The following is a 27,317-nucleotide window of genomic DNA, read 5'->3' as shown; positions in this document are numbered from 1 at the left end:
TAGAATGGGACCAGGAGGGCGGTCCTGCGGGGCGGGGATGGGGCGGGGCCAGGAGTGCCGTCCAATCAGGGCGCGGGCCCCGGAGAGCCGCCCAATGAGGGCGCGCGGCGGGCACGTTCCCAGCCCCGTGGGCGTTTCTCTCCTCGGCCGCTGCGCTGGTGAGAACGTGCCCCGCGCGGCCTCAGGCATCGCGTTCCCGGCGCTCTCACCTGCGCAGGTTGCAGGGTCGCCCCGAGGACACTCCGGAGAGCCCGGAAGGAGGCGGAGATGGTGAGTGCACGGCTCGGGGCCCTGGAAGGGAAAAGCTGGTTCGAACTGCCCACCCCGGGGTCCACACACCGGTCTCCCCCTTGGCCGCGCGGTGCGGACCCGGCGTGTTGACCTCAGGTCCGGACTCGAGTGTCAGCCCTCAGCCGCTGGTTATGGTCCAGCCGCCTTGACCGAGTCCTTGGCGGAGCGGGGGTCTGAGGCAGGAAAAGATGGCCAGGCGCTGAGGGACATGCGCCCTGGAGCTGACGCATCAGGTCCAGTCCAGGGATGGTGAGAGACTAAGGACACTGCAGATCCTGCTGCGACAGGGCCGAGGTGCGCATCTCAGAGATGTGGCAGGCTCTCCCACTTTTTCTGCGTGGGGAGGGAAGTTGGGCGAGCGGGGACGGCGCGCAGACTGCGGGTCAACGTGGCTGGACTGGACGGGGCCCCCTGGGGGGGCCCATACTCTTGAGAAGCGGACCAGGGGTTTGTTCTGAACCTCAGTGTTCCCTGGGTGCGCCCCAAAGTTCAGGGGCTTGTGGGGGTGCGGCTGATGATGTGGGGTAAGGAATGGGATGCGGAGAAGTTGGCAGGGCCGGACATGGAGGGGTGGGGGGAGGGTATCAAGGGAGAACCCACGCAGGCCCCTTCTCTGCACGCAGGGACGTCACAGAGTGTCTCTGTGTTCGAACAAAGGGCAGCGATCCAGGGACTTCCCTGGCGGTCCAACGGTGAAGACTGCGCTTCCACTGCAGGGGCTCGGGTTTCATCCCTGGTCCGGGAACTAATATCTGGCACCCCCCGCCGCCAAAAAATAAAAAAAAAAAGTCACCGATCCACAGTGACCTTGCCCACTGGGCTGCTGACTCAGGAGGTTCTCCTGTTGCATGTGGAAAATCTGTATTTAGGCTGCAAAGAACAAAGAACTTTGGGGTCTGAAGAATTGCAATGTGGGAGACATTTGTGTAAAAAAATCTAAAGAGTGTTCTGAGGATGAGTCAGTGTCAACGGCTCTAACCCACTGCAAAGGGCTTTCTTTTCTGTTCTTTGTGAGGAACTTGAGAGCAAGGCTGTTTGTCGCTGCCGCCCCGCCCCCACCCCGGTCCGCGCATCCTTGGTCCAGGTCTGAAGGGGCTTGTTCTGCAGCTCCGTGTTTCTTGGGGTAGGGGTGGGGGTGCGGAGGGCCCCTGACTTGGGTAAGAAACGACTGTTGACCTTAAAAATATAAGGCAATTATTTGCCATCAAAAAAAAATTTTTTTTTTCGTGAACAGCAAAGAATTGTAACTCGGAGAGACAAGGTATAGCAAAAGCCACAGACAAGTCCAATAAACGTCTTTATCTCCCAGCAGGCAGCCCCCAGGGTGACAGTTCTTCTGGTCTTTTTGTTACTCTTTGCAGCTTTACACCTGTCTTTCATCACCGAGCAGTGTTTGATTTAATTTTGCTTCTGCTGAATTTGCAATAGATGAATGTGACCCGCCCCACACCAGTGACGTCCAGTGGAAGGCTCCGCGTGGCTCTGAGTCCCAGTCTGTTTCAGACGTGCTGCTGTCAGAGGAAGCGGGTCACCCGGTAACCTCCTCCATCCAGTCCTTGTGACTGTGCTTATTATGGTTGTCTCATGTTAATTTATTTTTTAGTTTAATAATTTTTCAGATGTTCTATTTTGGCCTGTGAGGGCTCTTGGTTGCTGCGCACAGGCTTCTCTCTAGTTATGGCACGTGGGTTTAGGTGCTCCGTGGCATGTGGGATCTTAGTTCTGTTGCAATACAAATCAAAGTGAGTTTCTCCATTGATGTGGAGGGAATAAACTATGAGTGGGGGAGATTGTTGCAGTGCAAATAGAAGTGACTGTTCTTTTTCCTCTTGAGAGCAAGAGGAAAGACAAAGACAACGTGGAACAGGCTAGAGGAGAAAAATGACCTGGCCTGAAAGGGTTAATCATTCCTTGTTTTACTTTAGCTGTCACTAATCTGTACTAACTAGATTTTTACTTCACAGAGCCAACTCCCTGTTACTTAACTCTGTGGGAGTTGCATCCTGCCTCTCACTCCCTAGCCCTGCTACTTCCTGGTAACAAAATCATTCATATAGGTTGTTTTGCATTTCAGAAAGGAGGTCCCCAGGCAACAAACCATAGACAAAGGAAATCCACAAACTGCCAGACCCCAGTCACTGGGTGTGCTGACGCCTGCTATGACTTTTGAAATACTGCAAAGGGAAAAGAGAATAATGCCAGACCTCCACCAACTAGATCCTTATCGCATACCCCTGACTGCAAGCCCCACGTATAAAATCTTCCCCGACTCCCAAGGACGCGGGGCACAGTTCTTGAGGCACTAGCCTGCTGTGTCTTCCCTTTGCCTGGCAAAGAAAAATAAAGCCATCTCTCTCTTCCTCCAAAATCTCTGCCTAGGTATTTCTGTTAGGCCTCGGTGTACAGAGTAGCCGTTATTACGGTAACGGTTCCCCCACCAGGGATCGAACCTGCGTCTCCTGCATTGGAAGGTGGATTCTTTACCACTGGACCACCAGGGAGGTCCTGTCTCATGTTAATTTATGATTTGTCACCAATGCTGTTATACTCTCCCTTTTGTCTCCAGGGTCAAATGGATCACAGGTTTTTTACTCATGGACAAAAATTGCCAGGTTGTAGGGGATAGATGTTTTCAAAATACTAGGAAGTGCAGACGGAGGCCTGGAGTTGAGTGTTTGTTCCACGCCACTTGCAGCACTTGTGATACATAGCAGGGCCCTGTGGGGCTGAGCCTTTCCGTGTCCCCTATTTCTTTGATTATAGGAAAAGAGCCTTCGTTCAGCCTCCATGACCTTCCCTGAGGCAGATTCAAGCAGTTGTTCATTAATGCAGGGAGGGAATGTTCAAGACCTGGGAGAAACAGGCACGAGCCGCCTTGGGGCAGGTCCTGTTTCCCCAGCAGCAATACGCACATTACCTCGGAGCTATTTTGCAGAAGTTGAAACCCCCTCCAGGTGCGAGAAGTTCATGATTAAGGAGGGTGTGCCGCCCACAAGCATGCAGACCCCAGACCAGTTGGGCCTGAAGGTGGATGATGCTGACTTCTACCTACCTCACCACCCGCCCATCAGAAGAATGCAGGACTGTGACTGCCTTGATCCTTATCGCCTACCCCTGACCACGAGCCCCAACTCTAAGCCCTCTCCCTAGTCCCCAGAGAGGGGGGCCCAGTTCTTGAGGCGCTGGCCACTGTGTTCCCCCTTTGCCTGGCAAAGTCATAAAGCTGTTCCTTTCTATTCCTCCAAAGCTCTGTCTCCGTATTTCTATGCTGTGTCAGTGAAGAGAGGCCAGGTTTTTCTCGGCAACACTTGGAGAATCCAGCTTAATTTTCTCAAGTGTCTGAAATGGATCTCCTTGTGACTATATATTGGTTTTTACTGATTAGCCCATTGGTGTGGAGCATTTCTGTCTTTCTATTTTTTAAAAAAATTTTTTAAATGAATGTATTTATTTTTTAAGATCATTAAGCTTTTTTATTTTTAACTTATTTAATTAGTTTATTTTTGGCTGCATCGAGTCTCCATTGCTGTGCACAGGCTTTTCTCTAGCTGTGGAGAGCCGGGGCTACTCTTCATTGTGGTGCATGGGCTTCTCATTGCAGTGGCTTCTCTTGTTGCGGAACATGGGCTCTAGGCACGTGGGCTTCAGTAGTGGTGGCATGTGGGCTCAATAGTTGTGGCTCGAGGGCTCTAGAGCACAGATGCAGTAGTTGTAGCGCATGGGCTTTGTTGCTCCGGGGCATGTGGGATCTTCCTGGACCAGGGCTCAGACCGGTGTCCCCTTCATTGGCATGCGGATTCTTAACCACTGTGCCACCAGGGAATTCCCGGAATTTTTTATAATTTAGATTTTCAGAATGTATTTTTGATTCAAGTTCTCGTTTCTAAAAATAATTGCCTGCTTTGTATTTCAGGGGTCTGCTGTCTTCCATATTGTCCTAAAGATAATCATCAGGTGTTTTCTCCTCTGTGTTGAAGTCACCTTTGGCCCTATTGCCTCTAGATCCTTCTACAGCTCTTCTTTGTGGAGCATTTTACTCGATTTCTGGGCACATGACATGTTACTTGAGAGGCCCTGCTGGCTGACAGAATCCTCAGGAACTAGCCCTCTCTTACCCAACAGGTGCCCTGGCCTGCGCCTGTGCCCTCGGCGTCCACCTCATCATGGCAGGGGGTCATGCCTCTGTGTCTGTTGGGTACAAGGGGACTGGTCCAGGCTTTTACATGCCTAGACAGCAAAATGTGCAGCAAAGTGATTCAGTTATGCATATATATATATTTTTTTTTCAGATTCTTTTCCATTATAGATTATTAAAAGATATATAGTTCCCTGTGCTATATAGTAAATCCTTGTTTATCTATTTTTAAAAACACATTTATTTTTTAAAATTTATGTGGGCTTCCCTGGTGGCGCAGTAGTTAAGAATGCACCTGCCAATGCAGGGGACATGAGTTCGAGCCCTGGTCCAGAGAGATCCCACATGCCGAGGAGCAACTAAGCCCATGCGCCACAACTACGGAGGCTGCTCTCTAGAGCCCACAAGCCACAAGTACTGAAGCCTGTGCGCCCAGAGCCTGTGCTCCGCAGCAAGAGAAGCCACCGCAATGAGAAGCCCACGCACCTCAGTGAAGAGTAGCTGCCACTCGCCACAACTAGAGAAATCACACGTGTAGCAACAAAGACCCAACACAGCCAAAAAATAAATAGAAAAAAAAATAAAATTTATGTATTTTTTGTGGCTTGCTGCACAGCGTGTGGGATCTTAGTTCCCAGACCAGGGATGGAATCCACGCCCCCTGCATTGGAAGGCAGAGTCTTTACCACTGGACCACCAGGGAAGGCTCTGTTTATCTATTTTATATTTGGTAAAAGAACAGTTCTTTTTCATTGTGTGTGCATGTGTGTTTATCAATTATTGCTGTCACACTTTGCTTCAGTTTCCAGCCCTTACCAACCCTGAGGAAACTGCATTTGATTGGCTTGTGTGTGGTCATTTCCCACAAGAGCGTAAGCTTGGGAATCCTAGGAATTGAGTTCACTTCCCAAGGGTCGGCCTCCCCAGCCTACCACACACACGGGTGAAGAGGGAGCCTTGCTGACATAGAACATGTGGCTGTTTCAGGATTCAGTGGTCTTTGAGGACGTGGCTGTGAACTTCACCCTGGAGGAGTAGGCTTTGCTGGACCCGGCTCAGAGGAAGCTCTACAGAGATGTGATGCTGGAGAGCTTCAGAAATCTGGCCTCTGTGGGTGAGGACACTTTCATCCTTGAACTTGGTCTTTAGGGAACCGTTCTTTCTCACAGTGTTCTTTCTTACTAGAACGAAGGGATAGGAGTATGTTGAAAATTAGCAGGCATGGTCCGCACCTTGATAGAACCCACCTGGAGTCAGATAGTGTTTCCCTGGCAACAGATGTCTCTTGATCAGAATCCCGAGGCCCCTGATTGTATAACTGTGAGCATGGTCTGCAGTGTCACCTGGGGCAGTGGGAACAGCGCTACGGTTTTCACCCTGTGAAAGTTACACTGCGGTCAGTACACATTTGACCCAATAATCTTGCTGCGGTTAAACCCACACTCACCCGTCGTTAGTGATGTGAGGACAGAGAAGTGGCCCGTCTCATGGATGGCTGGTTGTCCTCCATCCTCCCTGTGAGGAGCTCTTCTCCATGAGCAGCCCCACACTGTCTGACCTCCCAGTGGCAGCTGGTCCATGGAGACAGGCTTCATCTAGGGCTTCTGTACCTGTGACCACTGGGAGAGCACATCTCTCAGGAGGAGCGGGTTTCAGGATCAGGGAGTGATGTTTGGACGTACCTGTTAGGAACATGACTCGGTCTTTGAGAAGGTGACGTTTGTCACTAACCTGGCGTCCCTGTTTGAGTTTTCATCCATCCTTGCCCACTTGGCAAGTCTTTCTGTAGCTCCTCTTACGAAGGGAACATTTGGGAATGTGCATTTTGCCCTGTTCCTTCCTACTTTACTTTTACGATAATATTGATCTCAGTAGAGATCTCAATCTCTCGCGCTCTCTCTCTCTCTCTCTGTTTGTTTTTTTTTAAAGACCATAGGCTCAAGTCCCATCTGAGGTGCACGGTTTCTTTTCTTTTCTTTTTATTTTATTAATTTATTTATTCATTTTTGGGTGTGTTGGGTCTTTGTTGCTGCGGGTGGGCTTTCTCTAGTTGTGGTGAGTGGTGGCTTCTCTTGTGGAGCATGGGCTCTAGGCACAGGCTTCAGTAGTTGTGGCATGTGAGCTCAGTAGTTGTGGCCCACAGGCTTAGTTGCTCCACAGCATGTGGGGTCCTCCCAGACCAGGGCTCGAACCCATGTGCCCTGCATTGGCAGGCGGATTCTTAACCACTGTGCCACCAAGGAAGTCCCTCTCTTTTTTTTTTTTTAAAGAAGCAGCATTTTATTATTTTTTTGGCTGCACCGTGGGGTATGTGGAATCTTAGTTCCCTGACCAGGGATTGAACCCGTGCCCCCTGCAGCAGAAGCGTGTTGTCTTAACCACTGGACCGCCAGGGAATTCCCCAGTCTCCACCTCTTTTGAAGTATTTCTTTGTGATCATGCTGCCACTTTGACCCATTTTCCTACCGTGGCAGAACTTCCAAATAAGCCAAGATCCACATAAGATTTTCTTGGCTTGAATGTTAAATTAGGTTTGGACCCAGTTCCAGCGTGTTGTGGGCAACATGTTGTGAGCATGTGGGCAACGTGTTGTGGGCATGTGCGGGCTCCACACACCAACAGACAGTTTTTGGACACCAGCAGGGCATCACAGAATCCAACTCAATGTCCAGCGATTGCCACAGGTTCCACAGGTGAAGGATTCAGTCCTATGAGAATCACACCCCATCTTCACACCCCACATCAGATTTGAATCACAAGGCCAAACTGTGGCCAGTGCTTCTGAGCAACCAGCTCACGTCGGAGATTCCAGTGACCTCCTTTTAGACTTCAGATTCCAGTTGTAAGCCCCCGTCATTAACCTTGACTTCTGGCCTACTGGCTATGGATGAGAGCTTTCCCTCGTCCCCTCCTCAGCTTCAGTTAATGTGCTACTACACTCACAGGACTCAGAGGAACATTTTACTTACTTCAGTGCTGGTTTAACGTAGACAGAGGTCACTGAAGAACAGCCGGATGGAAGAGATTCATAGGGGAAGCTCTGTCAGGATGGCATGGAGTTTCCACACCCTGTCCAGGTGCCACTCTCCCTGCATCTCTGAGTGTTCTCCAACCCAGAAGCTCTCTGAACCCTGCTCATATTGTGTGAAGGATTCATTACCTAGGCATGATTGGTGGAATCATCGTCCACTGGCAAGTGATTCAACCTACAGCCTCTCCTCACTTCCCACTGCTGTAGTTGTGGCTGGGGGTATGGGTGGGAGTGAAAGTTCCACACTTTAATCACATGGTGTCTCCTTTGGCAACCAGCCCCCATCCTGGTGTGTTTTCCAGCCGTCATCTTAATGAATATAAACCCAATTGTGATGGAAAGTCTTTGTTATGAATAACAAAACACTCATTTCACCCTTCTGACCCTGAAGCTTTATCAGGAGATGAGGACAGGAGACCAGATATTATTCCGTTGCTTTTTGTTTGTTTTTTTTTTTTTGGCTGCGTTCGGTCTTCATTGCTGCGCTCTGGCTTTCTCTAGTTGTGGCGAGTGGGGGGCTACTCTTCGTTGCAGTGCGCGGGCTTCTCTTGTTGCAGGACGTGGGCTTTAGGTGCGCGGACTTGTGGATTTCCGTAGCTGCAGCACGTTGGCTCAGTAGTTGTGTCTCACAGACTTAGTTACTTTGCAGCATGTGGGATATTCCCAGACCAGGGATAGAACCGTGTCCCCTGCATTGGCAGGTGGATTCTTAATCACTGCGCCACCGGGGAAGTCCCTCCATTGCTTTTATCACTCAGGAAATTCCAAGGGGTTTGGTACTCCTGAGCAGGAAACTGGATGAGGACCTGATGTATCTGGAAAATATATATAGTTCATCAGAATGACCAAGTATATATATGTATTTCCTGTAAACCATGCACATGACTATCCTTCCTTATAAAGTTAGTTTTACATTTTTGAATCAGTCTATGGAAAAGACATCTACACATGGTCTCTTTCCTTTTCCCCACCGTTTGTTCCCCAAGGATTTAGTTATGCTACTAATTATTGCAGGTTCTTGCCCTCAAGTGATAACCGGTAGATTTAGTGCACTGTGGGATATTTGGAGCTTGGACTAGGCAGTGAAGAGAAAGTAGTAAGATTCACAAGAAACAATTCCTGGTCTGATTTTAGAAAAAACTGGGCATTTCATAATGTGCGAGATCTGCACGTAACCCAGGAGAGGTGTTTGAGGTGAATGGCACTCCCGCAGGGGGAAGTGGGAGGTATGTCATCAGAGTGTTAGACTCACTTGAAATGGAATAAAAACCTAGCTAAACAATTGTGTATTTGGAGTATTTTTACAAGACAGTACTTTCATAAATGTGATGTTGATATTAAACATCTGAAATGTAATTCAGTAGGCAACACTGATCAGGAAACATCATCTAGAAAACACTGAAAATTATGGTTCTACTTGAGCCCTCAGCCAGAGCATTAAACTTGTTGCAATTTGTAACAGTTGAAGAGTGTGCCGAAAAGATGCCACCTGATTGCAAATGGCAAACACTTAGTCAACACAAATACTAACAACCATCAGTACATCATTAATTAGTAAATTACTGATAAGTATTAATCCCTAAATCTGTATTTCCCATTTTGAACAGAAACCATTTGGTGGAGAGTCTTTGCGAATGTAAAGAAGGTCATTAATGTTGAGAAACCCTGAACCAGATTACAGATCTTACTGTGCATAAGGGCTATCCAAGTGGAATTCAGCCCCATAAATGCACTAAGTGTGGAAAAGCCTCCAGGGATCATTCTTCCCAGAAGAATCAGCAAAGATCTCACCTTAGACACAAACATTATCCATGTGAGGAATGTGGGCAGACCTGCAGCTGTGTCTTGTGCCTAAGCCCTCCTGGGGGGACAGACATTGTAGAGAAACTTGATAAATGTCAGGATGCTGGGAGAGCATCTGAGAGATGCGTGAGGAGTCACAGTAGCAAACAGTCTCTAGAGAATAAGAAGTCTGGAAAAGCTGTCACTTGCCCATTATCTTTTCAGGAACATGAGCAAGGTCGTTATGGACAGAAAATCCACGTGTGTGAAGTATGTGGGAAATCCTTCAGTTATTATTCCCAGATTGCATGGCACGTGAGAACTCACACTGGAGAGAAACCCTATGAATGTAAGCAGTGTGGCAAAACTTTCATTTGGTGCATGTCCCTTCAAGGGCACATGAGAATACACAGTGGAGAAAAGCCCTATGAGTGTGAAGTGTGAGCAGTGCAGCAAAGCCTTCCCATATCTCAAATCCTTGCAAGAACACATGATGATCCACACTGGAGAGAAACCTTATGTGTGTAAGGAATGTGGAAAAGCCTTCCACCATCCCATGTCTCTTACAAGGCACATTAAAACACACAGTGGAATAAAACCCTATAAATGTACAGAATGTGGGAAAGCATTCATTACTTCCTCATCCCTTTGAGAACATGTGAGAACACACAGTGAAGGGAAGCCCTTTCGGTGTCAGCTGTGTGGGAAAGCCTTCGGGCTCCCAAGATCTGTGTGAGCACACATGATAACCCACAGTGATCAGAAACCCCATCAGTGTCAGCAGTGTGGGAAAGCCTTCAGGGATTGCATCTCTGAAAGGACACTTGAACACACACAGTAAAGAGAAACCGTTTGAATGTCAGCAGTGTAAAAAAGCCCACTGTTACCTCATACCCCTGGAAAGACATGTGAAGAGACACACCTGGGGGAAAACTTGAATCCAAGAACAGTGGGAAAGCCATCATTCTTTCTTAAAATTTGTAAGTGGGAGCACAATGGTGTTGAGGATTTTTTTTTTTTTTTGCACCACGGGCTTGTGGGATCTTAGTTCCTCAACTAGGGATCGAACCCAGGCCGCCTGCAGTGGAAGCATGGAGTCTGAAGCACTGGACTGCCAGGGAAGTCCCTAGCAATCTTATGAATGGGAAAGATGTGGGAAAATTGTTTTCTTTTGTAAGTGCCTTATCCTCAATACTGATCTCAGTGTATTAATTTCTACTTCATGTTGCTAATCTGAACACTTAAGGTAATAAGTATCCCTCCACATCCACTTCATCCCTACCACTTAACATTTTGTTATCTCTGAGTTTATATCACTGTACAGTCATAGAAAATTTGTCTCATTTCCATTAGAATGTCTTTGATCCTAGGGGTGTTAAGTGACTTTTGGTTTGTGATTTTGTTTTTTTCATGTGCAACTTGGTATAATTTTTGATGAACAGATTTTTTGATTCTTACCTTCCATTACATTCCATTATGTTCCTAGTATGTGACCATGATATGAGGCTGTCATTAATTAAATGTCTTTCCTTGTCCATTGTTAGAGATAGTGGAATCTCCTGAATCAATATTTACCTTCTCCTTGAGTCTTCATTACTGAAAGATGTGTCTTCCAAGTTGTTTGTTGCTAGTGGATACCATATGTGTGTTCCTCCCAGAAATTAGTAATTGTGGAAGGTCTTGGGAGATGACAGGCTTATCTGATTATGTTCATAATTTGACCTCTGTTCATGTCTGTGATCTTGGTTGGGATTTTTTAAAAAATTATTTATTTATTTATTTGGCTGCGCTGGGTCTTAGTTGAAGCATGTGGGATCAGTTAGTTGTGGCACGTGAACTCTTAGTTGCAGCATGTGGGATCTAGTTCCCTGACCAGGGATGGAACCCAGTCCCCCTGCATTGGTAACGTGGAGGCTTAACCACTGGACCACCAGGGAAGTCCTTTGGTTGGAAATTGGACATGATGCATTGAGTTAAGAAGAGCCACCTGGTGGTGTGAGAATGAAAGCTCCTGTCCAGATGGTTCTACTGAATTGTGTTGTCATCTTGGTGGGAAACTATATATCTACAGTCCTTCTGTTAGTGCTTCTGAGTTAAAGTGCTTGAGAAGAGGAAGATGCATGAGGTCTCAAAAGCAGAATGAGGAAGCCATGATTCTTTTTTAAAATTTTATTATTATCATTTTTATTGTTATTATTTTGGCCATACCACTTGACATGTGGCATCTTAGTTCCCTGACCAGGGATTGAACTTGTGCCCCCTGCAGTGGAAACATGGGGTCTTAACCACTGGACTTCCAGGGAAGTCCCCAAGGAAGCCATGACTCTTGGGTCCTCTGTACCATCAGGAGACAGAGATGCATAGCAATGTACTGGGCCTGAGTTCTAGCGTAGTTTTCTGACTTCTGGCTCTGCCCATGTGGAAGACCCCCAACCACATATATATTTAATGAGCAGTGTGAGTCCCAGTAAAGCCTTGCCTGGAATTCTTGTCTGGCTTCTTATCAATTTCTGTTGATTAAAGAATCCAAGGACCCAGGTCAGTAACCATACTGGCAGAAAAACAGACACATACATAAATGGAACAGCATAGAGAGCCCAGAAATGAATACAATATAAGGTCAATTCATGCAGGAAAAAAGACGCAAGAAGATACAATGGGGAAAAGATAACCTCTTCAATGAATAGTGTTGGGAAAACTGACAGCTACATGTAAGAGAAGCAAACTGGACTTATTTCTCACACCATGTGTGTGTGTGTGTGTGTGTGTGTATATCTTTACACACACACACACATATTCAGAATGGATTAAAAATTTATAAAAAACCTAAAAGAAAACATAGGCAGGATGCTATTTGACACTGGTCTTAACAATATTTTTTTGGATATGTCTCCTCAGGTAAGGGAGACCACAACAAAAATAAACAAATGTGACTACATCAAACGAAAAAGCCTTTGTACAGTGAAGGAAACCACCAACAAAACAAAAGTGCAGCCTACTGAATGGGAGAAGATTTATGCAAATGATATATCTGATAAGGGATTAATATCTAAAATATATAAAGACTCCATACAACTCAATAATCAAAAAAAAAAAAAAAGTACCCACTTAAAAAGACGTGCACAAGACCTCAGTAGACATTTTTCCAAAGAAGACATCCAGGTGGCCAACAGACCCATGAAAAGATGCTCAGCATCACTAATCAGGGAGGTACACATCGTAATCTTAGTGAGATAACACCTGGCAATGACACCTGTCAGAATGGCTATTATCAAAAAGACAGCCAATAAGAAGTGTTGTGAAGCTTGCAGAGAGGAGTGTACCCTAGTGCACTGTTGGTGGGAATATCAATTGGTGCAGCCACTATGGAAAACAATATGGAGGTTCTTAAGAATAGAACTACCATACAATCCAGCAATTCCACTTCTGGGTATTTTTTGAAGAAAACAAAAACAATAATTAGTAAATATCTACGCACCCCTGTGTTCACTGCAGCATTATTTACAGTGGCCAAGATACAGAAGCAAACTCAATGTCCCTCGATAGAAGAGTGGAAAAAGAAGATGAGGCATGTACGTAAATGGAATATTAGTCATAGAAAAGCATGAAATTTTATCATTTAGGATAACATACGGTACTTGAGGGTATTTTAAGTGAAGTAACTCAGGCAGAGAAAGGCAGATGTGTGATTTCACTCATGTGGAATCCAAACAACAAAACATGGACAACCATAACAGAACAGAGGGGCTTCCCTGGTGGCGCAGTGGTTAAGAATCCACCTGCCAATGTAAGGGACACAGGTTCGAGCCCTGGTCTAGGAAGATCCTACAAAAAAAATAAATAAATAACAGAACAGAAATCGACTGATAGATACAGAGAAACAAGTGGTGCTCATTAGTGGAGGGTGGTAAGGAGGATGAATGAAATAGGTGAGGGAGATGAAGAGGTACAAACTTCCAGTCTGTAAGTGAGTCAGCCACGGGATGGGATACACAGCATTTATAGAGTCAATAATATCATATGGTGGGAATTCCTGGGTGGTCCAGTGATTAGGACTCGGTGCTTTCACTGCTGAGGGCCTGGGTTCGATCCCTGGTCGGCAGCTAAGATCCCACAAACCGCACAGCACAGCCAAAATATAAAAAAAAATATAAAAAGTATCATACGGTGATAGATGGTAACTAGACTTACCATGGTGATCATTTTGTAACGTATAAAAATATCAAATCACTGTTTTACACATGAAGCTAATATTGTAAGTCAATTATACTTCAAGAAAAATATTTAAAACATAAGAATGAAGGGAATTCCCTGGCAGTCCAATGGCTAGGACTCTTAGGCTCTCACTGCCAACGGCCTGGGTTCTACCCCTGGTCGGGGAACTAAGATCCTGAAAGATATGCGGTGCGTTCCCCCTGTCCCTCCCCGAAAATAAAGAGTGAAGATTTCTTCCCTGAATGAATTAATGAAATTTAACTCTGTGATACTGGTGGCTGTGGGAAGGCAGGGGGTTGCTTCTCACAGGGCGCCAACCCACGTGGGATGTCGAATGTGCATTGTCCAGTTTGTGAGGTCGTGGATGTTTATATCACCATATTTCTGTCCAATGTGTCCTTTTTGCATTTTTCTTCATGTATGTTTTAGTAAAATGCTATAATATCAATTAATGTAACTCACCACAGTACCACCATTTCCTATATAAAAAAAAGTGCTATCTTAAGTTTTCTCAATAGACGTGGAAAAACGTTTTATACTAGTCAACGATTATGAACGATTAATTTCTTAATAACTTACAATGAAGGCAAGTTGTAATGATAAGGGAATAATCTTAGTTCAGGCATAGACAGATGGGGTCAGGCAGCCATGGAGGATCTGGTCTTGGAGAGGTCCCTGCTCCACCGTTAACTTGAGCTTTCTTTGAACATGACCAGACCCAAGAACATGACCAGTTGTATTCAGAACAAAATCCACCAGCCTCTACCTTATGCTGTCAAAGCGCCCCTCTGGAACTATGTAGCAGTTTCAGACCCCAGCACATCCTTGCTTAACAAACACCATTGCTTCTTGCCAGATCCGATTATAATTTTTGACAAACAACCTATGTAACTAAGCGTGGCCTTGCTGTTTTGCCTTTATAAGCCTCTTCTGTTTTGTTGTCAGGCAAAACCCAGTTCAAGTGCTTCTTGAGTCTGTGGCTCCTGGGCTGCAGTCCTGACAAATCTCAAATCAATGCTTCTGTTTCATTCAGGCCTCTGTTTCTGAAGCACTGATTAGCAAGCAGCAGGTGAGAAGTGTCAATTGGCAAAAGGGCACTTGTCCAATAAAATTATGCGCAAAACAAGAATACCCATGGTCCTGCCCTTGGCAGCAGTCTACTAGATATTGTAGCTGGCAACTTGAGAAATAAGTTCAAGAATTATAAAGGAAGAAAAGAATAACTTCTTTAGTTTCATAGCTGAAACAACTGTGTATATAGAACCTCAAGTGTATAAGGTAACTGTAGGAAAAAAGATGACTGACATGTTTTCAGGCTGCAAACTTACATTTCTTTCTTTTTTTAAAAAAAACAGGGCTTCCTAGGTGGTGCAGCAGTTAAGAATCCACCTGCCAAAGTAGGGGACACGGGTTCGAGCCCTGTTCCAGGAAGATCCCATTAAAAAAAAAACAAAAACATTTATTGAGCTCTACTTATATATATATATTAATTTTATTTATTTACTGGCTGCGTTGGGTATTTGTTGCTGCGTGCGGGCTTTCTCTAGTGGTAGCAAGCGGGGCTACTCTTCATTGGGGTGGCTTCTCTTGTGGAGCATGGGCTATAGGCATGCCGGCTTCAGTAGTTGTGGCTCGTGGGGTCAGTAGTTGTGGCTCTCAGGCTCTAGGTTGTGTGGGCTTCAGTAGTTGTACACAGGCTTAGTTGCTCCATGGCACATGAGATCTTCCCAGAGCAGGGCTTGAACCAGTATCCACTGCATTGGCAGGAGGATTCTTAAGCACTGAGCCACCAGTGATGTCCCACTTTTTTTTTTTAAGATTTATTATTTATTTATTTGTTTATTTTTTTTTGGCTGTGTTGGGTCTTAGTTGTGGCCCATGGGCTGTGTGCTGCAACATGCAGGCTTCTCTCTAGTTCTGGCCCATGGTTTTCTCTTCTATAGTTGTGGCGCACAGGCTCCAGGGTGTGTGGGCTCTGTAGTTTGCAGCATGCAGGCTCTCTGGTTGAGGCACACAAGCTCAGTAGTTGTGGCACACGGGCTTAGTTGCCCTGTAGCACATGGGATCTTAGTTCTTTGACCAGGGATCGAACCTGCATCCCCTGCGTTGTAAGGCCGATTCTTTACCACTGGACCACCAGGGAAGTTCCCGTCATTACATTTCTAATCACTAGGGAGAAGAGGTTGAGGATTTAATTTAAAAGGTAGTGTGCCCAAAAGTAGAAGTGACACTCATGTCAAAATGAGTCTAATGAAAGACCAAACCTAATGTAAAAATGTAGGATTACATTGAATGACATCAAACTAAATAAATGGAAAGATACAGCATGTTTGAAGAAAGTAGAGAGCAGTGTCACCGTGATGTCATTTCTTCACAAATGGCTACAGTATCTTCATAAAATCCCTTATTTCCATAATCAGTGTTTCTTAGAACTTCACAAATAAGAACAAATGTTTAATAGTAGCAGTGTTTTTCTAAACAACGTTGGGTGGTTAGCTTAAAATGATCAAGCATTAAAAACTTACATTGGTAGCTTAATTTTGAAAATATGAAAGTAAAGTATGTTCCCATAGGAATGGACCATTACCATTTAAAAGAGTGATATACTTAAACTTCATGGGCTTTCACATTAAAAACTTGTCTGGGGACTTCCCTGGTGGCACAGTGGTTAGGAATCCGCCTGCCAATGCAGGGGACACAGGTTCGAGCCCTGGTCCAAGAAGATCCCATATGCCTCGGAGCAATGACGCCTATGCGCCACAACTACTGAGCCGGCACTCTAGAGCCTGCAAGCCACAACTACTGAGCTCACATGCTGCAACTACTGAATCCCACATGCTTAGAGCCCGTGCTCCGCAACAAGAGAAGCCCCCACTCACCGCAACTAGAGAAAACCTGCACGCAGCAACGGAGACCCAATGCAGCCAATAAGTAAATGAATTAATTAAAAAAAAAAACTTATCCAGGGACACTTTACCAGGAGCTTCTTTCCAGTTCCAGGAGTTGAAAGTGTCTGCTGCGAATCCCATCCCCACCCACAGGCTGTCCTGGGTAACCCAGTGAATGAAGGAAACACAGGGATAAATCTTCATGAACTTGGATTTCATAATGATTTCTTTTTTTTTTTTTCAGCTCTTTATTGGAGTATAATTGCTTTACACTGATGTGGCAGTTTTTGCTGTACAACAAAGTGAATCAGCTGTATTTATACATATATCCCCATATCCCCTCCCTCCCGCGACTCCTTCCCACCCTCCCTATACCACCCCTCTAAGTCATCACCCATCATCAAGTTGATCTCCCTATGTTATGCAGCAGGTTCCCACTAGCTATCTGTTTTACATTTGGTAGTGTATATATGTCAATGCTACTCTCTCCCTTCGTCCCAGCTTCCCCTTTGCCCTGCACCCTGTGTCCTCAAGTCCATCCTCTACATCTGCATCTTTATTCTTGCCCTGTCACTGGGTTCATCAGCACCATTTTTTTTAGATTCCATATATATGAGTTAGCATACAATACTTGTTTTTCTCTTTTTGGCTTACTTCACTCTGTATGACAGACTCTAGGTCCATCCATCTCACTACAAATAACTCAATTTCATTCCTTTTCATGGCTGAGTAATATTCCATTGTATATGTGTGCCACATCTTCTTTATCCATTTGTCTGTTGATGGGCCATTTAGGTTGCTCTCATGTCCTGGCTATTGTAAATGGTGCTGAAATGAACATTGTGGTACATAATGATTTCTTAATATGACACCAAAGGCACAAGCAACACAAGAAAAAATACGTAAGCTGGACTTCATCAAAATTAAAGTCTTTTATGCACCAAAGGACACTGTGAAAAAACATCCCCACAGAATAGAACATATTTGTAAATCATAAATGTGATAAGGTTTTATTGTCCAGAGCACATGAAAAAGCCTAACATGTCAATCACAAAAATGCAAACAACTGTTAAAAAATGGGCAAAGGAATTAATAGACATTTCTCCAAGGATAATATACTAATGGCCAATACACAGATGAAAATATTCTTCACATCACTAATTATCAGGGAAATGCAAAACATTAGATAACCACTTTGACCCTACTAGGATGCGTAGAATAAAACAGGTGTTGTCAAGGATATGGAGAAATTAGAACCCTGTACACTGCTGGTGGGAATGTAAAATGGTGCAGCCACTGTGGGTAAGAGTTTGGTTCCTCAGAAAGTTAAACATAGAAATTACCCTATGACCCAACCATTCCACTCCTGACTACTGCAACAGATGCTCAAATACATGCACATGAATGCTGGTTGCAATGGGACTTCCCTGGTGGCGCAGTGGTTAAGAATCCGCCTGCCAGTGCAGGGGACACGGGTTTGATCCCTGGCCCGGGAAGATCCCACATGCCTCGGAGCAACTAAGCCCGTGCACCAAAACTACTGAGCCCACGTGCCACAACTACTGAGCCTGTGTGCTGCAACTACTGAAGCCTGCACGCCTACAGCCCGTGCTCTGCAACAGAAGGCACCACACTGAGAAGCCTGTGCACCGCAAGGAAGACCCAACACAACCAAAAAAAAAAAAAAGGCGAAAAAGTGAAACATCAGTGGATGAATGAAACTTGAAAACATGCTGAGAAAAAACGCAGGCAGAAAAGGCCAATATGGTATGATTTACTCAGAATAGGTAAATCTAGGAACAAAACATTTTAGTGACGACCAGGAGGTAGCGTTATCATGGCTATTACAGCTTTTTTTCCCCCTCAATGGCGATATAATTCACATACCATAACATTCTCTCTTTTAAGTATAAAACTCATTGTTTTTTTGAATGTCGCACACCTGTGTAACCATCATTCTATCATATGAAAAAGGAAACACAGCTTTTAACGTTTCAAATTTCACATGGTCTGATTAAAGCCTGATCTGACATGAATGTCCCTGCAGTGTAGCATGCGCACCTGAGGACGGTGGCCTCTCACACCTGTGTCTGTGCTGAGACCAGTCCTGCACGGAGTCCGGGGCCTCAGGGGTCTGACTTCCCACGGGGAAAAGGACGAATAAAGGTCCCCTGGGCTACGGGCTACTGACCTCCAGACCCAGAGATGGGGACGGAGGGCGGGCCCTCTCCTTGTCAAAGGTCACCTGCGGGACACAGCCTGACCCTTCGTTGCACGTAGTGACGTCAGTGAGCATTTCTGCTCTTAAACAAAGGGCACCTGATCCCGGAGGTCACCAGGTCCCCCCGCCCCGTCCCATTCTAGTATTCCCGGCCCCGGCTCCGGATATGGGGCGCTCTACAAGGAAACGGGGTCAGGACATCCCGGTCCAGGAGGAGCACAAGGAGGAACCGCCGAGCTGCTGGGAGGACGACGAGTCCGCTGTACCAGGAGGGCTTTCTGCTGGGAGCCACAACCCTGGCTGGCGGTTCTAGGTCCCGGGAAGTAAGCCGAGTAGGCACGGTCTGAAGTTGGCAACACGGACTTCCGCCCGGCTAGGTCACGTGACATCGCCGGCACGTCCTGGGCTGTGATGTTGTCCAATTAGGGGCGGCGGGGGCGGGGCCCAGAGGACAAACCTCGCGCTGGGACGTAGGGGCTGGGGAGCTGCCCAATCAAGGGTCAGAGGAGGATTTGGAAACCCGCCAATCAGGGTGTGGAGTCCCGGAACTCCGTCCAATCAGAGCGCGGGCCCTGGGAGCAGCGTCCAATTAAAGCCTGGGGCCGGAGCAATTTCGGCCCGCGAGGAAGGCCTTGGCTCTTAAACCTCGGCCGCGCTCGTGCGCACGCCCGGCTCGTGCGCACCTGCCCGGCGCCGCCCCCGGGGCGCTGGCCGCATCGCTCTCACCTGCGCAGGTCGCGGGGCCGCTGGGAGGACGCCGCGGAGAGCCCGGAGCGAGGCCGGGGTGGGGCGTGCCCGGCCGGGGCCGGAGACCAGGAGGGGCTGGTGCGAACCGGCAGGAGCCCGCTGGACGCCGACGGGTCCCCGCTGCCCCCCGTGCGCACCCCAGGAAGCCCTCCGCCCCGGGCGGGGTCCCTCCCCGAGTCCTCTGCGCGGCGGGGTCGGAGGGAGGACGCGACCCGAGGGGCGCGTCGGGCTGGCTGCCGGGGCCCCGGCCTGGCCCCGCCGGGCTGCCCTCACCGCGGCCTCGGTGTCCGGCAGGGGCGGGGTGAGGCGTCCTGTCCCGCTTCCCGTCCACCCGGAGCAGCGCGTTCGTCGGGGCGTCCCTGCCTCCTGCTGCGGGGCGTGCTGTCTGGACGCGGGCTGTGCGGGGCTGAGCCCGGGAACGCGGCTGCGGAGGGGTCTCGGGAGTGCCCCGTCTCCCATCGCCGTGGTGGGGGACACGCAGGAGGGCCCCCGCGTGACAGGGAGCTGCGCGGAGAGATGGGCTCGTGTGTTCACGGACACGGTGGTGACTCTTCCCTACCAGGTGCAGGGCCGGTGCCGCTCTGGTCCCGTCCCGGTTCCTGGTGACACACGGGAGGCGGATGGATGACCGTTCTGTCCAAGGTGACCCGTGAGAGCGAGCCGTTTGCAGTCTGCGGAACGCACAAGCCATGTCTTATCACGAGGGTGTCAGTGAACTGACGCCTGTCTCCTGACAGGGATCAGCCGTAAGTATTTTGTTACAGAACCTATGAACGTGCCCTGGAAGCTCCCTGCCCCGTCACCCCTGAACACAGGAGGAAGCAGGGGTCCTGCAGGTTCTCATGTACACCCTGAGGCCGGGGTCTGTCTCCTGTCAGTGACCCACGGTGCTCGAAGCAGGTGCATCACCTGGGACGGGGACCAGCCGAGCCTGTGAGGAGGTGGAGGAAGGTGCCCCACTCATCCCATGCAGGTGGCCTCCACATCCTAGCACCATCACAGAAGGAGCTGTTGGTGGCACAAGCATGGGGGAGGGGACCCATCTCCAGGAGTCCTGGGGGCGGTGTGTCCTCTCTGAGGTGTACCTTGTGTGTCCTGGGGTTCTTCTTAGATCGTGTGACTTCTGCATTAAGCTAATGATGCCAGAATAACCTTAGCTCCCTGTGCACAAATGCTGAACAGAAAGACGGAGACTGAGATTTTGGAGGAAACGCAAGAATGGCTGTATTCTTTGCCAGGCAAATGGTGGTGGTGGTGGGGGAAACACACTAGGCTAGTGCCTCAAGAACTGTGGCCCCCTCGAGAGGGTAGTGAGAACGTCTTTGCACTATTTCAAAACCGTCACAGCTGGTGTTAGGCAGCCTGGCAACCGGGTCTGGTGTCCCTAAAGTTATGGGCCTGTGACCTCCTTTCTGAAATGAAGAGTGCCACAAGGTAGTGTGGGGGGAGAAGAATGCCAGGTGCAGAGTGGGATTCACGTGGTGTCAGAGAGGAATCCGCTTTGTGCAGGACAGGTCCAGCTACAGCTTCGTCCGCTTTGTGCAGGACACGTCCAGCTACAGGTTCATCTGCTTTGTGCAGGACACGTCCAGCTACAGCTTCGTCCGCTTTGTGCAGGACACGTCCAGCTACAGGTTCCTAGTAGTAACAGCTAAGGAATAACCAAGATTGCGTAACTCTTTCAGGCCTGTTTGGCTGGTATGTGCCTAAGACCATTTGCTCATTTCCGTTTTGCTGCAACATGAATAATAACATTAATAATAACCATTTAAACACCTGTGGACTCATCCCCCAGGCGTACAGGGAGGCCCTGGCTCCTGTTGGCATCTCCCATGTCTCTCCCTCCTGCTGCCAGGGTGACCTCTGTCCCGGGTTCTTTGTCATTATTCGTACCTTTACCGTCTCTTTTCACCAAGCAGTGTGTCGTCTGATTTTACCCCTTCAGTTTCCAATAAGTGAACGTTAGTTCGTAAGTCACTAGTAATGTCACACAGACGTTTCTCTGGGGTCTCTCAGCCCCAGTCTGTTTCACACGTGCTGGTGTCTGAGGCTCAGCTCTCCCCATTGATGCATGCGTTCCAGTGCCTTTGAGGCCTGGGTTCTTCCAAGTGTTTGTTTTTTTTTTTTTTTTTGGCTGCACTGCGGCTTGTGGGATCTTAGTTCCCGGGCCCCCTGCAGTAGAATCGAGGAGCCCTAACCACTGGGTTGTCAGGGAATTCCCTGAGTGTTTTTTTTAAATTAACATTTTTTTAAAAATTAATTTATTTTTTATTTTTTGGCTGCGTTGGGTCTTAGCTATGGTACGGGGGATCTTCGTTGCAGCACAAGGGATCTTAGTTGTGGCGCTCGCAGGCTTCTCTCTAGTTGTGGCACACGGGCTTAGCTGCCCCATGGCATATGGGATCTTCATTGCAGTGTGCAGGCTCCAGAGTGCATGGGCTCTGTAGCTGCAGCACGCAGGTATCTACTTGTGGCTCGTGTGCTCAGTAGTTGCAGCACACAGGCTTAGTTGCCCTGAGGAATGTGGAATCTTAGGTCCCCGATCAGGGATCGAACCCTCGTCCCCTGCATTGGAAGGTGGATTCTTTACCACTGGACCACCAGGGAAGTACCCCCTCACCCCCAAGTTTATTTTCTTAGTTAGCAATGCTATGACAGTCATTTTTGTTTTTATCTCCAAGTGTGAGATGTAACTTGAGCTTCTACACTTCAGAGAAAAATCGTGTCGTCATAGCTTATGGATAAGTTAAAATTTACTCAGGAAATGCTGGTCGCGTCTGGAGTGTACTCTTGCCCGCCTGTTTATTTCTTCCCTGTGGTCACCATCGCTGGGTGACCTCAAAAAAGGTTTGTTCATCTCTAGTTGGGAGCCAGGGTCTCTTCTCGGTCACATAGGATTCTCATCAGCTGAGAGTGTGGTGGTTCATCTTCTGTGTGATATGTGTATTTCTATGTTTATTAATTTCTTACGTTTTCTTTAGATGTGCTGGGCATGCATCCTTTCTCGTTTGCAGGTACTGCCAATGTTTTCTTGCCCAGTGGGGTTTCTTTTCTCATCCCCTTTATTCTGGTGAAAATATCTTCCTTTGTAGCTTCTTTTTTATTTTCCTTATATAGGAAAAATCTGTACTCAGAAGTCGTGGGACACTTGACTTTAACTTCTTTCTTTCTTTATGTTCTTTTTATATCTTTTCCATTCTTTTTTTTAAGTTCTTTATCGGAATATAATTGTTTTACACTGTTGTGCCAGTTTTTGCTGTACAACAAAGTGAATCAGCTGTATTTACACATATATCCCCATATCCCCTCCCTCCTGCGACTCCTTCCTACCTTCCCTATCCCACCCCTCTAAGTCATCACCCATCATCGAGTTGATCTCCCTGTGTTATGCAGCAGCTTCCCAATTATCTATTTTACGTTTGGTAGTGTATCTATGTCAATGCTACTCTCTCACTTTGTCCCTTTTTAAAAAAAATATGTTTATTTATTTGACTGCACTGAGTCTTAGTTGCGGCATGCAGAATCTAGTTCTCTGACCAGGGATTGAACCTGGGCCCCCTGCGTTGGGAGTGGGGAGTCTTAACCACTGGACCACCAGTGAAGTCCCTGATGCGGACCATTTTGCTTCTGTTTTATGTTTTGGTTTTTTGGCCAAGAGGCCTATGCAATCTTAGCTCTGCGACCAAGGTTGGAACCTGCACCCCCTGCTTTGGAAGGGTAAGTCTTAACCACTGGACGACTTTAACTTCTGGAAGTACTTCCCTGGTGGTCAAGGGCTTAAGACCCCCTGCCTCCACTGCAGGGGGCGTGGGTTCCATCCCTGGTTGGGAACCTAGGATCCCTCATGCTTCGGATCTCGGCCAAAAAAAACCCCAAAATCTGCATTAGATGGATTATTTTATATGAAGTTAATGTGAAGGACGCTGTCCCTCCCCCCATTTGTAATGGTCCCGTGGGTATGGGTGTCCATCATTTCCACTGCGGGACCATGCCTGCACTGCAGGAGGCTCCTGGCCCATTTCCACTCTTCCCCCCGGGTCTGTGAGCCCCTCCTCCTGCTAATACTTTACCGTCCCGACTACTGTTAGGACCTCAATGCTTTGATGTGTTTTAGGGAAAGTTCTTCCACCTTGTTTTTGTAGGAAACTTGGCTATTAGACATTTGCCTCTCATTTCAGTTTTTAGAAGTAGTTTTTCAGAAGAAAACCAAAAAAACCCAACCTGGTTTTGGATAAAGTGGAATTTTATTAAAACTCTGCATCTTTCTGGGAGAGTTGCTTTGGTGATGGCATTGCGTCTCCTTTCTGAGAACACGCGCTCTTTCTACTTTGATGTCATTCGGTAACACTTTATAATTTTCCCATTAAGATCATTTTAGGGACTTCCCTGGCAGTCTGGTGGTTAGGACTCCATGCCTCCATTACAGGGGGCCTGGGTTCAATCCCTGGTTGGGAAACTAAGGTCCTGCAAGCTGAGCAGTGCAGCCAAAAAAGATGATTTTCTGTCCTTCATTAGAGATCGTGTTGGAACAAACTACAGCCCCCACCCCACCCCACCCCCCTGCTCGCTTTCTCTTTTACACAGAACATTTTACTTCCGATACTGGTCACTGGAGATGTAGGAGTTTCCTGGACCCAGCAATTCTGTGACACGGACCAGGTGTCCTACAACCCAACTCAGTTCTGACACTGTCCACCTGGAGACAGTGTCAGACCTGGTGGAGAGTGTCAGACCCCACAGGTTAAGGGCTCAGTCCCATAGGACTGTCCCCCCATTTTATTTTATTTTTTTAATCAACTCATTTATTTATTTATTGGCTGAGTTGGGTCTTCGTTGCTGTACATGGGCTTTCTCGGTGTGGCTGTGTCCACCTGGAAGCTCTCAGAACCCCCTGCTATTGGGGTTTTTACGGAGGCTTCTTCACACAGGCGTGATCACTTATTCACTCCATTTCCAGCCCCTCACCGCTCTCTGGAGGATGGGGGTGGGGCTAAAAGTCTCACACATCTAACCGTGGGGTGGTCTTTCTGGTGACAGCCCCATCCAGGAGCCCACCCAGGCACCTCGATAGAATAAAAGATGCTCCTGGTGCTCTTATCACTTAGGAATTTACAAGGGTTTTAAGAGCTCTGTGCCAGGAACAGGGGTTAGAGATCAATATATACATTTTCTTTACCCTTCCTTTTTAATTAATTAATTAATTTGTTCTTTATTTATTGGCTGCTTTGGGTCTTCGTTGCTGCACATGGGCTTTCTCTAGTTGTGGCAAGCTGGGGCTACTCTTTGTTGCAGTGCATGGGCTTCTCACTGTGGTGGCTTCTCTTGTTGCAGAGCACGGGCTCTAGGGGTGAGGGCTTCAGTAGTTGTGGCATGTGGGCTCAATAGTTGTGGCTCAAGGGCTCTAGAGCGCAGGCTTAGTAGCTGCGGCTCCCAGGCTTGGTTGCTCCAAGGCATGTGGGATCTTCCCGTACCAGGGCTCGAACCCGTGTTCCCTGCTGTCGTGTTCTTTTCATCCTGATTTGGTGGGGCCTCTCTTAGTTAGTTGAAGTGGGGTGTCAGAAATAGGAGTTGCACTCCGTTCAGGAGGGGAGGTCCTTTTGAGGTGAGAAATGTGAATCTAAGAGCTTAGTCCTTTAAGTTTCACTGCACAGGGATTTGTAAAGAGTACCTGGTATGGTCCTTTCCAACATGGCGGTAGGGAGTCCTTTATTTGATGTCTTTTCCAATCGACAGAATCTCCAGGCTGTAACCCGTGGTCCTTCACGTCTTCGTCTCCTGGGAGCTCACTGTGGAAGGAGTAAGTTGCTAATTTTTCATTTTCTTTAAGTGCTTTGTGAGTCCCTGACAGTAATGTGGAGTATGACCTTTAAGCAGCACCGGTTCATATATACCTTCATCTAAATGCATAGGTTATCCAGTAATTATGAACATGAGCCAAAAATTAACCACACTGTGGCTGTAGAATTTATTTTAATTAACTTTTAGAAAAGACAAATACATCATTTTTCAACATAATCTCCTTGCTTTTCAATACACTGTGTCCATCTGTCAACAAGCTTTCGTATTCCCTTATTAAAAAATGTTTTAGGCTGAGCTGTGAGCCATGAATGCACCTCTGCCTTCACTTCATCAGAAGTGAATCTTCGTCCTCGTAGGGCTGCTTTCAGGGGACCAAACAGGTGAAAGTCCGATGGAGTGAGATCAGGACTATAGCGAAGATGACTTAACACCTCAAAACCAAATTTTTGCAGAGTGTCGACAGTGTGGGCAGATGTGTGTGAATGTGCACACCCTCAGACCACAAAAAAACAAATCACTGCACGTGGCTCTTCTTTCATGCAAATTGCAAGTGGGGCATCCATTTTTGCTCGCACTGCAGTTACAGATGAACTGATGTAACATGTTCACATCTGCACAGCAGTGACTGGGGAGACAGTATCCTTGAACAGAAAGTGCTAATAAGACAGTGCAGCCAACAGAAGGTTTTTTTTTTTTTTTTAAATAAATTATTTATTTATTTATTTCTTGGCTGTGTTGGGTCTTTGTTGCTGCACGTGGGCTTTCTCTAGTTGTGGCGAGTGGGGGCTACTCTTTGTTGTGGTGCGCAGCCTTCTCACTGCAGTGGCTTCTCTTGTTGTGGAGCATGGGCTTTAGATGTGCAGGCTTCAGTAGTTGTGGCTCACGGGCTTAGTAGCTCCGTGGCATGTGGGATCTTCCCAGCCCAGGGCTCGAACCCGTGTCCCCTGCATTGACAGGCAGATTATAACCAGTGCGCCACCAGGGAAGTCCCCGTCCTTAGATATTAAATGACCTAAACATTGCACAGTCCGTGAGCACAACTGTAGTTTGTCTTTGGACCTTATGCCCCTTACAGGCTAACTGCTGCAATAAGAAGGTCGTGCCTCTTTGGCGATCCTGTCCAGTTCTAGACTCAAAAGTAAGTCATCTACGTACTGAACCAGAGCACAGCCATGAGGAAAGTGTGTATGTCAGCCAAATCGGCTTTAAGTATTTGAGAAAATAAGCAGGGCTCTGGGTGCAGCCTTGTGGCACGATTGTCCACGCAGACTGGCGATCTTCCTGTGTAAAGGCGAAGAGCTGGTGGCTTTCTTTTTCTCCTGGAATACTAAAGAGTGCGCTTCATAGCTCGACTGCTGGGAAATAGCAGGTGTCTGCCGGGATGGTTGAGCAGCGAGGGAGGATTCAGAACCCAGGGTGGTGAGGACTCACAGTGTCATTTACAGCTCTCAGGTCCTGAACAAACCTGCAGCCTTTTCTTTTTGGTTTTCTTACTGGTAAACTGGGAGTATTGCAAGGACTGCTGCAAGGACTTAGAAGTTCTTTCTTAAGGAAGGCCTGGATTATAGGTCTTATTCCATTTACTGCCTCTGGTCTGGGTGGGTATTGCTGGATATTAGGTAGAGGCTTGGAGTTATCCCCAGTTACTTTAATAGGAGCCGCCGTTTACATTTTCCCCATATCTGAGGAAGATGACTGTAATTCCATAGGCACTTGTAATAGCAAATCATTTGATTTTTTTAATTGAAGTATAGTCGATTTACAGTGTTGTGCCAATCTCTGCTTTACAGCAAAGTGGCAGTTTTACACATGTATACCTTCTTTTTATTTTTTTAAACTGTAAGCATTGTGCTTTACCCTTTTTTTTTTATAAATTTATTTATAAATTATTTTATTGGCTGTGTTGGTTCTTTGTTGCTGCACACAGGCTTTCTCTAGTTAAGGCGAGCGGGAGCTACTTATTGTGGTGGCCTCTCATTGCAGAGCATGGGCTCTAGGCGCATGGGCTTCTGTAGTTGAGGCACATGGGCTCAACAGTTGTGGCGCACAGGCTCAATAGTTGTGGCGCACGGGCTTAGTTGCTCCACGGCATGTGGGATCTTCCTGGGGCAGGGATTGAACCCGTGTCCCCTGTATTGGCAGGTGGATTCTTACCCACTGTGCCACCTAGGAAGTCCCTGTGCTTTACTTTTTAAATATTTATTTACT

At 47.2% G+C, this 27,317-nt stretch overlaps 2 long non-coding RNA genes and 1 pseudogene across 4 annotated transcripts in view; all 3 read left to right on the top strand.

The window, feature by feature from the left end:
• Positions 1 to 148: 148 nt before the first annotated feature.
• Positions 149 to 5,205, top strand: LOC130837134 (uncharacterized). Of its 2 annotated transcripts, none has more exons than XR_009049253.1 (3): positions 149 to 270; positions 1,720 to 1,826; positions 4,205 to 5,205. It is a non-coding gene; the product is annotated as an uncharacterized LOC130837134 (long non-coding RNA). The 2 variants fall into 2 exon arrangements; XR_009049254.1 differs by lacking the exon at positions 4,205 to 5,205 and adding an exon at positions 2,366 to 2,659.
• Positions 5,206 to 5,398: 193 nt separating this feature from the next.
• Positions 5,399 to 10,025, top strand: LOC130837195 (zinc finger protein 77-like; annotated as a pseudogene).
• A 9,175-nt stretch (positions 10,026 to 19,200) lies between these two features.
• Positions 19,201 to 27,317, top strand: part of LOC130836536 (uncharacterized) — a 27,098-nt gene continuing 18,981 nt past the window's right edge. For both annotated transcript variants that reach the window (XR_009049165.1, XR_009049164.1), the window contains exons 1-3: positions 19,201 to 19,439; positions 19,873 to 20,056; positions 25,044 to 25,107. This is a non-coding gene — a long non-coding RNA (uncharacterized LOC130836536). The remainder of the gene's footprint in view (positions 19,440 to 19,872; positions 20,057 to 25,043; positions 25,108 to 27,317) is intronic.

This window comes from Hippopotamus amphibius, chromosome 15 (genome assembly GCF_030028045.1).
Source record: "Hippopotamus amphibius kiboko isolate mHipAmp2 chromosome 15, mHipAmp2.hap2, whole genome shotgun sequence".
Classification (NCBI taxonomy): Eukaryota; Metazoa; Chordata; class Mammalia; order Artiodactyla; family Hippopotamidae; genus Hippopotamus; species Hippopotamus amphibius.
Note: the sequence above shows the minus strand (reverse complement) of the source record. Positions and strands in the feature narration are given on the sequence as shown.